A 14,565-nucleotide genomic window follows, 5' to 3' on the forward strand; every position below is an offset into this window, starting at 1 on the left:
CATTACCACAAGTTCTCGTGGCAAGTTCTCTGTGATACAGAGATAATTTAATTATCCTTACTGTGATCTTGTAAGTTGTATGCCACCTTGCTGTATTATTTCATTATCAAATTTATATCACGACTCTTCCTCCCAAAGAAGCGCAGGGTGGCAAACAAACAAATGACAAAGCATCTAAAAACAGTCCCAATATAGAGGCAGACTGGGAAAGCGTTCTACTTAAAAGGCTTGTTGGGAAAGGAAGGTCTGTTTAAGGAAGTTTTTAATGTGTGACAATTTAATGTATTTTAATCTTTGTTGAAAGCAGCCCAGAGTGACTGGGGAAACCCAGCCAGATGGGCAGGGTACAAATAATAAATTATTATTATTATTATTATTATTATTATTATTAAGCTACCAAAAAACCCAAGAGACTGTACTATATTGATGAGAGGGAATTTCAAATGATAGGTGCCACAACAGTTAAAAGTCCTGATCCAACACTGTGCAGAATAGACCTCCTGATAAGATGGTATATACAGGAAGCCCTCACCTGCAGGATTGTTCGGCTATATAAGGGGTGATCTTTCAGGTATCTTGGTTCCAAGATGTATATGGCTCTATACCAGCACCTCAAACTTTTCCCTTGAACTTATTTCAATAAATAAAATAAAGCCATCCTTTGCTTAGAGAAGTACTGCCTGATTTTGAGTGATGCTGCTAGTAGTAGAAATATAAAATTTCCCCACTACATCAGTCCAAAAGAACTCAGAACCACCAAGGGTAGAGGACAAACTGCAGTATGCATTTCTGCATAGCAATCTGAAATTTTGAAACAGTTAGAATTATACCACTTGATGCCCTGCAGTAGCGATATTTGTTCAAAACTATCAGAAGCTGATTAGGATGCACATGAAAATTGAATACGGCCACAAAGCAAAAGGTTTTTTTAAAACACACACACACACACAAAGAGAGAGAGAGAGAGAGAGAGAGAACAGTTGTGTAATAAGTATATTTATTAAACAATATACATTTTGCCACATACATGAAAGTAAACAGACCCACACTTGTTACTCAGATATTTGCTTTCCTAGTACACCACACTGGTTCTCTTCTGGCGTTGCCATTACTGCTGGTGTAGTGGACCAGTCAAGGATGGAAGTAGGATAAAGAAGAAGGGGGTTATATGGAAAAAGATTGTGAATTTGCAGGTACCTACAGACCACCCTTTGCCAACTCAACCAGGGTAAGTGAGGCTCCTGCTTTCCATATCTTAAACCTCCATTTTGCTCACTGACTATCTTATCAACGATAGAGTAAAATTCTGCTCTGGCTTCCTGTTCTTCCTCCTGTGACACCTTCAATTGAAATTAAATTCCACAGAGATAACTGCACATTGCATTAAAAAAGATTTATAAATAAATGAGTAGTGTGGAAGCTAGGCCTTAATTAAAAAGTCACACACCCACACCCAACCCTCTTTAGCAAAAGGCTCCATATAGCTTGCTGTAAGGAGAGCTAAATTGTGCAGCCTTTGCTCACTTGAGTCCAGCTTCCAGCACTAACTAGAGCATACCGTCTCAGAATAAACGCAAGCTGAAGCTTGCAATACTTATAAAGCAAAACCACAGTTACGTAGCTGTCACAATAATTTTACCTGAAGCAAAACCAAGATCTTCTTCAGGCCAGACATTTAAGGAAACTCAACCAAATACAGTTATAAGGCAACATATTATGCCTTGTTCAAGTTCTACACACCCTTATCTATGATGTATTCAAAAACGTATCCAGAATGCCCAGTAAGGCCTTTGAAATTACCCCAAAGGTCGCCTTCAGTCTGGTGGGTTTTGGGGTGCCTTCTCCAACATGCAATTGGTGCAAAAGTAGTGCATTAGTGGTGGATTATACTGGACCATGCACACATCATTCGTTGTTCTGTGATTCTTCCCCCACATCACTCTTGCACTGCGGTGTCACAATAGTGAGTGGGGCAAACAAAAAGGAAAAAAGGAAAACAACCCACACAAAACGCACAAATAAACCAGAACATTTGTGAAATAAAAAGTTGCAGGATTACAGCGGCAAATTATAGGATATGCACTGAGTGGAAACAAATCACAATGTCCACCCCAAATCTTCGGCGCTGCAAACAGTGTTGAAAGTGAGATTGCATGTAATCACCACAATACTGTACTATCACAAGCACAAATCATGAATGAATAATCAAAAGGATGTCTGATGCTGTTCACTGAGTTTGGGATCGTTCATCCAGAGATGTAGGAAGCTATCTTATGTTGGGTCAGCACATTGATCCATCTAGCCCAGAACTGTCTACACTGACTGGAAATGGCTGTCCAGTGCTTCAAAGGAGTCTTTTCTAGTTCTACCTGAAGATTCTGGGTATGACTCTCAGTTCTTCTGCATACAAATCACGGGATCTATCAGCAAGCCATAACCCATTCCCCAGTAATGCAATGCAGAAGATTTTGAAAGGTTTATATAATTGGGGGTGATTTGGGATGACTTGGCAGGAGGCCTTGAAATAAGACCCCAAACAGCTTTTTTTAAAAGATCTGGTTCTACTGAAATATCTAGTTATGTGCTTTCCAAATGCCATTCACCCACTCAAACATAAATGTATCTGATACGCCTTTTCTTTATCTGCACTTGCAAAGAGCAAGGGTGTGTGGATCAGTGCTATAAAGTGCTGGGTTTGGGTTTTTTTATTAAAAAAACAAATGAGGGAAATAAGGTTTTAAAATAAGTAACATATCTGCTGCTGGTGATAAATTGATATTCTACAGAGGCCACTTTTATTCCATCCACAACACAAAAGGAAGAGTTAGAAGTGAAGTTTAAAATCTGCTAACAGGGATTTTGCAAGCAGAGAAAGGTAATAGCATGTTATACACTTTCTGTCAAGTCACTCTACTAAACTCAGACAATAACTGAAAGAGATTGACTTTCAAACTATTTGGAATAATGAAATGCAGAAAGTCCCTTTGCAAACCCCGTAGGATAATGGAATGCACCCTTCCAATTTACTTTTTTTTCCCCTGCTCCTTATTTCATCCCTTCATTCCTATGTCTAAGCACTTATTTCTGCCTAGAGCATCAGCCTTCAGGAGAAGCCTGTGTTAAAGTTCAGTTTCACACACTTGGCCACTGTAGGCAACAAAATGGCTGCAGCGCAGCACTCTACACAATTGCTCAGGGATATAGACCAGTGACATCACCAGGACTTGCTCCCAAGCAAGATGAGGCTGCAGACAGCACGGTGCTTCTGCACCACATTTGCTTCAAGGTAGGAAGAACCTCCAGGGCTAGAATCCTGACCCTGCTAACTCAACATCAATGAGACTTTCAAATGAGCTAGAGGATGATGGAGTTCTGAGAGAGCAGGTCAACATTAAACACAGAGAACCACCTTCTTCCCAAGGACATGTGTCCTATCAAGGGCAAGTGTTTTCAGAATTGCAAAACCAGGGATTTCGTCATCCTCTTATTTTCTGTAGACTCAGAGTAGTATTATGCTCAGAGGAACATAGTGCCAGTTTTTGGACACAGATAACAGAACTGACTCTTATGACTTGTACGACCCTACTGCTAGGTAGCTCACACACCACTGCCTCTGAACTACTTAGAAGCAGACAAGCATCTACCAAGGGATGTGCTCACCCCATCAAGCTTAAGCCAAGGGCAAACAGCAAGCAGCCCAATGGCTCAAAATTCGAATCATGTGCAAAATTCCCACAGAACATTTCACATGAACTTTCCATGTACAGGATGTGTACAGAGCTCCAACAGTGCTATGAAATGGCATTTATGGGCAGAAAGTTAAACATATGGAATGGGGAATTCATTGTTTTCCCGCTGCTCAACATTTCGCTAGGACTTGTAGAATGCATAAGTCTATGTGTTCCTTCTTCCCAATAACCTTGCAGAGCAAATCACTCGCTATCATTCTTAGCGCATCAAGGCAGTGCTCTCAGATTGCACTCACTGTGGAGTAACCCCCACAAAATACAATGAGGTTGACTTAAGTTGAGAATAATTATGCCTAGAACCAAATCATAGACATATGAGGTCAACCAGTCTGAGGCTACAAAAACAAAGAGAATGCAAGACCAGAAGAGAGAAAAGCTTGCCTACGTCCTCATAGTACATTCTCTACCCTTTGAATTCACTGGAGAAAACAATGTTCTGCATAAAGCCAACACACCATTTAGGTAGCCTCACTAATTTTATGTGCTGCCTTAACTATATCTTTGTGAACAAAGGAATGGAATGGTGAAACACATTCTATAGCATTCCAAATCAAGATTCACACATTATATGCCAAGTACTGAACTATGCAGATTTATATTTTGCTGCTTCCGATTCCTAAAACTCCGTTACCTTATACTACAACGTTGCTTCATTCTGTTTGGATATCAACCGTAACTTAGACTGAAGTGCACTATCAGAAGTTAAACCACCTACAGTTCCCAGACTGAACCAAAACCAACCCAACACATTCCTTCCTTCCAACAGTGATGCTCATCTGTCCCAGGAAAAGCTTCATCAAGCCCATAACATGAATCAAGCAGTCATCTAGAACACAAAGAAACCAGAAGCTTTGTTTTTTCTTTATATAAAAAAAGGTCAGGTTCTTCCAGCCCTTAGACCCTCACCACTTTCCTGATGATCACCATCAGAAACAGACCTTAACAGCCTGCAACGTGTACAAATAATGCAGGCTGCATCAGTAGGCTCTGGTTACAGCTCAAAGCACAATTTGGATGGGTAAATAATAAACCACTAAGCAAATGAGTGCTAAAAAGAACGGAAGGAGATGGACACAATCTTAACTATGTGAGAGACCGACAGAATGTTGCCTAGGCCCATGCAGAATACAAATGTGTTACAGGTCCAAATCTTTGATCTTCCTTTTTGAGGAGCTGTGATGTATAAAACCAATTGTACCAAGCAGACAGTCCTATGCTGAATATAAATTATCCTGCAACTATGGTCATGTTTAAAAGAAAAGAAGGAAGAGCTATACAGCCATGAAGCAATAATACTTCTTTATGGGGTGGGGGAATTAAAATGCAAACAGTTATCTGTATGGGTAACCACCTTGAGGGAAGAAATAAAGCAACAGATATGCACCTTAACTGTTTAATTTGACAGAAGGAGGATTTAAATAGAAAATGTTCACACATCTTGCAATAACAGCAGCATCTCGTTACTTGCTACCCATGGGAGAGAGTTGATTCTGCCATACCATCCATATATATATATATATATATATATATATCCCAAGAATCATTGACTTAAGTAATGTTCAATTTTATTTTCAGATTTGACTACAGACACAGCTGAAGTAGAACATGCCTGGAAATTTAAAGACCTCTCTCTGCCAGCTCACTCTTCAAAAGAGCTTGCCTTTTGCTTATCAAGCTAACCCCTTGCGTCTCCAGGGTTTAAGTCATTGATATTCTGATCCCGTCTTTGCAATTGACACCCACATGCCAATTTTTCTACACAGATACACAAACACACACACACACACACACACACAATATAGATGAAAAAAAACATGGGGGATTGTTTTTAGTTTTTGCTTAGTGGGGTTTTTCTGTGCTGTACTGTACTGCATAATGTAAACTCATGCCTCCCTCTCTCGCTTTCACCTTTATCTTATGCAAAATTTACAGTTTTGGAAGCATTCAAGTATGAAGGCATACCCCGAGTTCCCTTTCACATTTCAGATGTGAAAACAAACCATTTCTGACAAGCCAATAAAGCTTTATTTGAATATATTTACTGAAGTCAGTCTCTCTCTCTCTCTCTCTCTCTCTCTCTCTCTGGTTGTGTGTGTGTGTGTGTGAGAGAGAGAGAGAGAGAGAGAGAGAAACTTAGCCCCATCCTAGAGCTGTTGGCAATGTTACAGGAGAGGTTTCTGCTGGACACTTTCTGCACAATAAAGAACTCTGTTTAACTTGCAAGCTTGCACACCAATTCCATTGACAGAAGAAGTTACTCATCTGTCATTTTCCATTACCAATCTGGGAAACATTGTCAGATAAAATATAATAAAAACTCCACGAGGTTCTAATTAGATTTTTAAATCTATGGTGTTACTTATGGAGGAAATCATTCCTTTTGTAAGAGTTCACTGGGCAGAGGAAGTAACTTCTTGCCTCAATACTTCTCCCAGCCCCACTTTAAACAATTCATTGCTCCTATTTCAGCCCAATATTTACTTGCATCCTTTCATTCGTTTATAACCTTGGCTCATTTGCAGCAAGAGTTCTGCTTGGATCTTCTGCATTTTCATATTTACAACAGTGGGAAGTTCAAATATTATTGCCTTCACCATCGCATCATGCTCAGAGACCCTAAGAGATGCTCTGAGGGCACCTTCCATTTTTGATGGGCCAACACTCCTGCATTATCAATATTCTCTGTTTTTTATTTTATTTAAAAACATCAGATCAGGATGGAAGTCACAGGCTTTGCCTAAGGCAACAGGCTCTTTAATTTTTGCCTTCTTAACAAAATGCTTACACTCAAGCTATTTTAAGGCAATGCTGTATTCGCATGGTCCACGCCCCCTCCCCCCTCCCCACGCATGATCATACAGAAGCTAATGCCTCCTCCCTGCTCCTCATCTCAGACCTCAGAGCTACTTCTTACAAGTTATTACTATGCTAAGCTTGCATGCAGGAAAAGAGAGACCCTCCGTTCTGCAGCCAAACTGCAACATTTCCATCTGCAGCCAGCAGGTTTTAAAGATCCACACTGTGACCAATTTCTACCTAGGAAGGGGGAGGGAGCCATAATCTGATTCCTGTCTTACTCACTTTCTCCCAATACTGCTAAGGAAAGAGAAAGCCGTGCTTAGCTTAGTGCTCCCTAAGTCTTTCCTTTCCAGGTCCATGCGGAGCTGGAACTAGCTATTAGAGATATGAAATGTTAAATTTCTTCTCCCGCTCATTCAAGGACTCAAGGAAATCACCAGTATATTTGCCAACCCACCCAAACACTGATCTGTGCTACATCTTATTCTAATGTGCCAAATGCACAGTAACTTTAAGCTGATCACCAGAGTTCAAGGAAATCCTTCAATCAGGGAACTTCATTTACAATCCAGCACATCGCTGGTCGGTGGAGTGTTGTTGTCTTTTTACTTTCCCTTACTCGTGTGTGTGTGTGTGTGTGTGTCACATACAGAGCAGTTTTTTTAATGCAATCCCCCGTCTAATGCAGTCTCCATTACAGGATTAAAACTGCATCAATAAAAAACTCCATATGTTTTTCCTCCCCCATTCACATCTCTGACCCTCCCCCCCCTTCACTAAGTACTCTGCACCCTGACACTCAAAAGCTGAACTGCTCGCGATGGGCTTTGCATTGCAAAAGGGAGGGAGAAAGACCGTGCGATCTTCAGCGATCGGGAGAGATCACATCACATATCAGTTTGCGGAAGGGGGGTTCCCCTCCTCCCAGAAGCTACACAGTTTGGCTTCTCTCTCTTCCACCCACCCCCCCTGAAAAATCTAAGCCACGGGTGTACCAGCGCTGCATACCTAGATTGCAAAGATCTACAGCGTGTGGAAGGATAAGGAAGCGAAAGGAGAATCTAGATAGAGAGAAGGCGCTTGCTTGTAGACCGCCAGCGCTCTCCCTAGACGAAGTCTCTCCCCAGCTCTCCTCGAGACGCACCACCCACTTTCTCTGCCTTACCTTGAATTCCTTGTGTGAGCAAGAGAATCTCCGTCTAAAGCTGCTCCTCAGCCATGCCGTTCCTTTCCGTTGCCTTCAAGTCAGACCCAAAGCGCACCATGAGGTGCGTAAAGAAAAGGAAAATCCTTGTTCTGCTCAGAATCTTGGAATGAATTATTACATGGGTACGGGTACGGAGGAAATCGTCTAGGACGAAAAACAGTAAGATCAAAACCGAAGTAGTGAGACTGGTGGGGGTGGCTGGGAGGGGGGTGCCCTTCTTCCACAGCGTGAGGAGAGACAGAGACAAAACGAAGAGATCCTAACTTGAGAGTTATTCAAACACGCTTGCTGCTGTAGGGCAAGTGAGAGACCGGGGAAGGCAAGTGAAGTCCGCGGACCCACCGGCTTCTCAACTACCCAAAGGAACGCTGGAAAGAAGAGGATGGGGCCAAGTCTGGCAAGCTGCTGGCTGGCTTGGTTTGCGTTTCTTTTTTTTCTGAAAAAAAGAACTTGCACGAAGAGATTCGTTGCAACTTGGAAGGAAGAAATCCTCCAGCTTTATGCAATCACCGGGATGATTTACAACGTCCTTCTTTTCGAGTGCCGAGCCCCTCTGAGAGGTCGGCGGGGGGCGGCGGTGCTGGTGATGTAGGGGGTCGGAACAAGAGGCGGCTAAGGGCGAGACGGTATCCCGTCCCCCCCTCCCAGGAGAGGGGAAGTCTCTTCCCCGGGGCTCAGGTGGCCAGTCTGCCCCAAGAGCTGTCTCGGTCTACGCAGGACTCCCCCCGAAGGCGAGCCGGAGATTCCGGGCGCCCTCCCGCCCGGGGGCTCGCGATTCGTGTTGCTGCTGCTACTGCTGCTGCTGCTCCACGCACTGGCCGCATCCGCTCCGCGCTCCGGCTGCTGCCGTCTGAACTCCGCTTTCCCAACCACTGCCAGCAAGTCCTCGCCGGGGCTGACATCACTGCAAAGGAGGCGGGGAATGGAGGGGGAAATGCAAATGAGGGAGGCGGGGGAAGAGAAGGAGGGGGGTTTAAAAAAAGATCCCCCCCAACGCTTTCCTCCCGTGGTCTTAAGGGTTCTGTAAGCTGCTGCTTTCAGCTCATGGAAAAATCAGGCGAAGGCATCCAAAGCAAGGCAGAAAGACGCTCGTTTCTCCCAAAAATAATAAGTCACCTTTAATAAATAAAAGAAGGCAGGAGGCTAATAACTCGAGGATCTGACCGAGCTGGGATCGTTCTTCGGCGTTCGTCTTAGAGAAGTAACAGATGATTAATCTAAAAATTCATTTCCTTTGATCTTTTTCCTTCCCCTTTGGGTGATACCCAACTTATTCAGAGTAGTCCCATTTAAGTAAATGGAAGTAAGCGATTCTGCTCTATATATAGGGAGCTAGCTCATACTGAGACTGGTCCGTCTGGCTCAGTATTCAGCAGCCCCAATCCTACTTGGAGACCTGCTGAGGACTGAACCCAGGAGCTTCCAAGTGCAAGGGAGATGCTCTGCCACTAAGTGACAAGCCTTCGCTATTCAGCATGAATGGGGCATGGTGGTGGCTCCTAGGCTGCTTTCTTAGCAGGTGCTCTGCTCCTCACAAATGGTCCATCCCAAAAGACTCTGGGCCTGACTATCACTGGGTGCCACCTGCTATGTTTATTTGAATTCTGTTTGATTCCAGTCTTTCTCCAGGGACCTCAAGAAAGGGCAGCTCATTCTCTCCACCACCCATCCATGAGGCAAGGTGACGCAATTGCCTTGGGTGGCAGGATCCATAGGGGCAGCAGATCTAGCCTCCAAGGAATGCATTGCCTGCTGCTACAGCTGCTGCAGCAGCCGCAATGGCCGCGATGTGCTCCTTGGAGGCTGAATCGGCCACATCCTTGGCAGCACTCCCCATGCTGCCTCTACAGCAGCCTCTTGGCAAATAGGAGGCACTGCTAGTTTCCTCCCACCCTTGTTCCCAATGTAGATCTCCCCCCTGCCCTTGTTCCTGATGTTCACTCACCTATTCTCCCCTAGGGGGAGGTGTCATTTTGTGGTTTGCCTCAGGTGCCAGAATGCAGAGGTGAATCATGGGTGGAGCTGGGGGGGGCTTAGCCCTGTGCGTAGGTTTTTTTTGGGGGGGGCGCATTCCTCATTACACCCTCTCAGCATGCAGTGCACTATGAGAAAGAGGCAACAGGCATGCACCCTCCCAGCCCTGCACCACATTTAAAAGTCTTGCAAAGCAGCACTGGACTCACAGGGCGCCGTAAGCGCACCCCTCAAAGCAGGGCCGTGTTGACTGGCTGGGCTCCCCACTGCATGACCAGGCAGGCAGTGCAGCATGGCCTCACAGCTCCAGTGGGCAGGGGTTGCTCCAGGCATGTCCTTCCACCACGGTGTGCTGTGCACTCCCTGGTGCCCACCTACCCCAGGAACACTCCACCACTACCAAAATGCATTGGGGCAGCCCTGCCCAAATTTTAGCTTGGTTGGCAGAACATTGTCTTTGCATGTAGAAGTTTCCAGGCTCATAGGCAGGTAGAGCTGGGAATTGTCTCCTGCCTGAATCCCTGAAAAGCTGCTGCCAGTCAGTGTGTACTGAGCCAGCTGGACTAGTGGTCTGACTCAGTATAAGTCAGCTTCCTCTGCACAACATCTTTGTGAGATACTAATGGAAAGAGAAGGGGAGGGGCATTAGAGACTGACCTACAGTCACCCAGTGAGTTTAATGACTCAGTGATATTCCTAGTCTTGCCAGCGGAGGCTAGCCCGACTGTTAGGCAGAGTGACAGCTTTGCCTCAAGCAACTGATTGATGCAAAGGCAGCAAACTGTTAAGTTAGGTGAGTGATGGTTATTGTCTTTCTAGTGCCAGGGAGGGGGGAGAGGACTTTGTGGCATTTTCTGACCCAGACATAAAAAGGACTTGGCTGCATCCTGGGGTACTATGTACCTTGACTTGCCAGGGAAAGCGCCATTTGTTGTCCGCCTAATGCAGCAAATTGTCTTGGGCCAGCCCTGATGACAACCTAACCAAGCCTTCCCTGAACTCTTTCCTCCAGATGTTTCAGACTGCAACTCCATTCCTAATCACTGGCCATGCTGATTGGGGCTTATGGGAATCACAGTCCAAAACATCTGTAGGACAACAGATTGTGCAGGGCTTTTCTAAACTCTGCAACCAAAACCCTAGAGAGGAAATCCATCTCACTCAAGAGCTCCTCAAGTGCTATGAAACTGGCAGAGTTACTGCACATCAAGTGAGGGTTTGGCAACTGCATGAAGTAGAGGGGCCAACCCATTAGGGAAAATAGGGAATCTCAGCCAATCCCAACCTGCTCTGCATCCTTATTTGCAACCATTTAAGCTTTGCCTGCCATTGGCTCTGGCTCCACCTTCTGTTGGTCTTCTTGCTTTCTCTCCTACTAGTGAGCCTTCCCCCATAAGAGATCTTTTCTGCACTGACTCCCCATCTGTGGAATAGTCTCCCCAGGGAGGCTTGTCTGGCGCCTCCATTACACATATTTAGGCACTAGGCAAAAAAAAGTTCCTTTGGCTGATTAACATATTGTACCCATTTTAAATGTGTTTGTGGGAGGTATGGGGAAGATGGAAATTAGGGAGGGGGGTTGTTCTTACTTTTATTATGTATTTTGTGTTTTTATATTCTATTTTTATGTTGTGAGCCACCCTGGGATCTACAGGGGAAGGGCACTACACAAATTTAATAAGCAAATGTTCATCAGCCACCAGTAGTGTGAAACAAGAGGCCTTCTATTCATTGAAGCCTGCCATGCATTTTGAAACTCTCAAAAAGAAGACTCCAGATTTATGCTATTCTCATGAGCATGGCGGGTAGGCAGGTGAGCAGATGGAAGGGAATGAATGGAAAAGAAGGATCTATGACGAAGAGGAGAGGATCTATTCAGGTCCCTTCCAGACGGCCTGTTTATTGAATATTCATTCTGATTTGCTTGCACAAAGCTTATATGTAGGTTTGACTATGCCCAGTCTTCACTGAATATTTGTTCTGATTTGTATGCACTTTAATCCACTTTAATTGCACAACACTGCATTTTGCATAGGCATTTGAGTCCCTTCTGCAAAATATGGACTTTAGGTGGTGATTTGTTGGCAGAATATTTTGTGGAACCGCTGTGTATAATACATGCTGTTTTTTTAAAGCCTAATTTGGCAGCCAGGTGCAAAAGAGGACATATTTCTTTTACCTTTTAATAGTTGTGTAGAACAAGGAATTTCAGCTGATGGAACTTCCATAGCAAGCAACACATGCTGAAATTTTTATGTCACTTTTAAACCACAGCAACCTGTCCTAGCAACCCTCTCCAATATTATTTTTTACCTGACCATGTTCTCTGCAGTATCAGAAGACAGTTCCTTCTCTATGAAGTGCCATTATGCCTAGTGCCCTCCAAGAACAATAAACAAACCCTAGTAATTATTATTATTTATTAAATTTCTATACCACCCATCACCCGAAGATCACAGGGTGGTTTACAATATAAAAACAACACAAAAATACCATAGTAACAAACAAAATCAATACCTTCCCCTCCCCAGAGAATCCTATGGATTTAATTTCATTTAAAAAAAAAACAAAAGAAAGAAAAGATATGCCACTTTCATTTTAAAAATCTGGGTTGTTTGTTGAGATTTGTGATCTGCCTGGAGTGTATGAAGCTTGCTAAACAAAATAATTAATACATGCTTTAGCAATCACTTTTCCTGAACTTTGCTACCCGGAGGAGATTTTTTTAAAAAAGAAAAAGAAAAGAGAAGGATACAAATCATAACCAGGGAATGAAATATATTCAGGTCTTGGAAGGCAGAGAAAGCCTGCTTATAGTAGTTTTCCTTTTAGGATTCGAAGATAAACCCCCCACTCATTCATCTTGTAGTAGAGGTGGATTATAGTGTCTGTGCTGCAAAATACCAGCAAAATATCATTGTTGCCTTCCAGTTTGTGCTTACAGAGTGAGACAGGAAGACTGAAAAGCATTCTGAGGCAGCTGGTTCAGACACCAGATCACTCAGTGCGGCATGCCTACTTCCCGCTTACTAATATTTTATTTAGGGTACACTTGTAATCAATTTACATCAGTCACATTACTGTACTTGGATTTCGCAGGGTATTTCTGAACTGATCTCCACTTGCTTTTTTGTTAGGAAAATGAAAACAGCAATCCTAAACACATTTAGGGCCTGTTGGTGGTGGTGATGCCCCTGAATGTTTCCCAGTTGGCACTCACCTATGGCAGGGCCTTTTCATTGGTGGTTCCCCATATGTGAAGATTAGGTGTCTCCGTCTCTCCCATTATTAACATTCAGATTGAACATTCCTGTGCACCTAAGGCATATGATGGCTGCTGACATATACTGTTTGTAGCCACCTTAAAACGATTAACTATGATGGTATTCTTCCAGATGTTCTTCATGTTTTGTTTTGTTTATTTGAAATATGATTTTATTCATTTTAATTGTATTTTTTCTCCTTGTTGTTTACCACACTGGGCTCCTTTGGGAGTAAAGTTGGGACAGAAATTTAATAAATAAATACAACTAATAATAATAATAATAATAAATTTACTAATAAGAAAGCCCCGGTAAGCCAGCTGTCCCCCTTTCTGCTGGTTGTTATCAGCCAAGATGGACAAGGGTCTGGAGTGCCAGTGGTCACCCTGGCCGATTCAAGCACCTTGTCCACATCCTCGAGCCTTCCCAACTGAAACTCATCCAGCACAACAGGACTAGACAGTGCTCTGGCCACCCATGAGATTCATCGGAGTCAAGATCCTGGTGGATGCAAGTAATTTTATCCTCAAAATGATTGTGTTAAAAAGCAATTGAAACGATTTAAAATGTTCAAAACATTTAGGACAATAATAGCAGCAACAAAACATAGTAAGAAATATTACACCCCAAGAGTGTTCAGCCACCTCAGCTTTTGTAGCTGGAGTCAGCAAGGTCCCCACTTTCCTAGGCCAGGTGGAAAAGGCCTGCAAGACAGGGAGCAGGTCTTCCAGGACTCACAGCAAGGATGTGAGTCCTAAGCTGCAGTCCTAAGCAGACTCCATCCTTTTGTAGCTGCATTCTTAACAAACTACAATTCCCATGATTCTTTGGGAGAAGCCAGGGTTGATTTAAGTGCTATGACACTGTTTTAAATTGGACCCAGGGCAGATGGGGGCTCTGTTTCACTCTGCAAGTTGTGAGGAGAGTTCTGTCATAGCTTCAGATCTCTAAAAATATACCTGCGTTTTAATCAAGAACTCGGAGAATAAATTTCAACAAGGACCAAAAGCTGGATTTTAATTATATTGGTGGGAGGGGAGGGGGGAGGAACACACATACAAACAACTGTAAACATTGCTTCATGAAGCAAATGAGTTAGCTGTCTGATGACAATGTAATTACCTTTCACTTTCTTTACAGTAATGAAGCTCTATAAAAGCTAAGAAAATGAATAGTCAAAGACATCACTTTTAGGTTTTTCTTCTTCACTGTGCACTTAAACAAATGCATTATGTGCCAGTACATCAGCAGGCATTGTTGCCCCAAATTGTTGGTTAATGTTTATCAACAATGATACCCCTGACCCAAATTTTATTTGTTTTAAAATTTCTAAATTGCTTTCCTGCCACTGTACGAAACACAGTACAAAGGTGCCTAAATAAGAGAAAGCAAAACAAAGGTCCTTTTTTGGTGTAACAATAAACTATGGTTTACATAAACAAGCCTCAAACCTGCACCCCTCCTCTTTCTCCTATTGCAAAGCTCTGAAGGAGAAATTGTATGCTTTCCCATCTAAACTCATCAGAATTCCCCTTTATGTACAGACTTGGAATCAAGCTACACATTAAGTGAA

At 43.3% G+C, this 14,565-nt stretch overlaps 1 protein-coding gene across 4 annotated transcripts in view; it reads right to left on the reverse strand.

Moving 5' to 3' along the window:
* The window catches only part of PCDH11X (protocadherin 11 X-linked), a 751,002-nt gene extending 742,368 nt beyond the window's left edge, over positions 1-8,634 (reverse strand). For all 4 annotated transcript variants that reach the window (XM_080990481.1, XM_080990482.1, XM_080990483.1 and 1 more), the window contains exon 1: positions 7,714-8,634. The gene's annotated coding sequence lies outside the window, so the exon portion shown is untranslated. The remainder of the gene's footprint in view (positions 1-7,713) is intronic.
* Positions 8,635-14,565: the final 5,931 nt, after the last annotated feature.

This window comes from Podarcis pityusensis, assembly GCF_964106645.2.
Source record: "Podarcis pityusensis genome assembly, chromosome: Z".
Lineage (NCBI taxonomy): Eukaryota > Metazoa > Chordata > Lepidosauria > Squamata > Lacertidae > Podarcis > Podarcis pityusensis.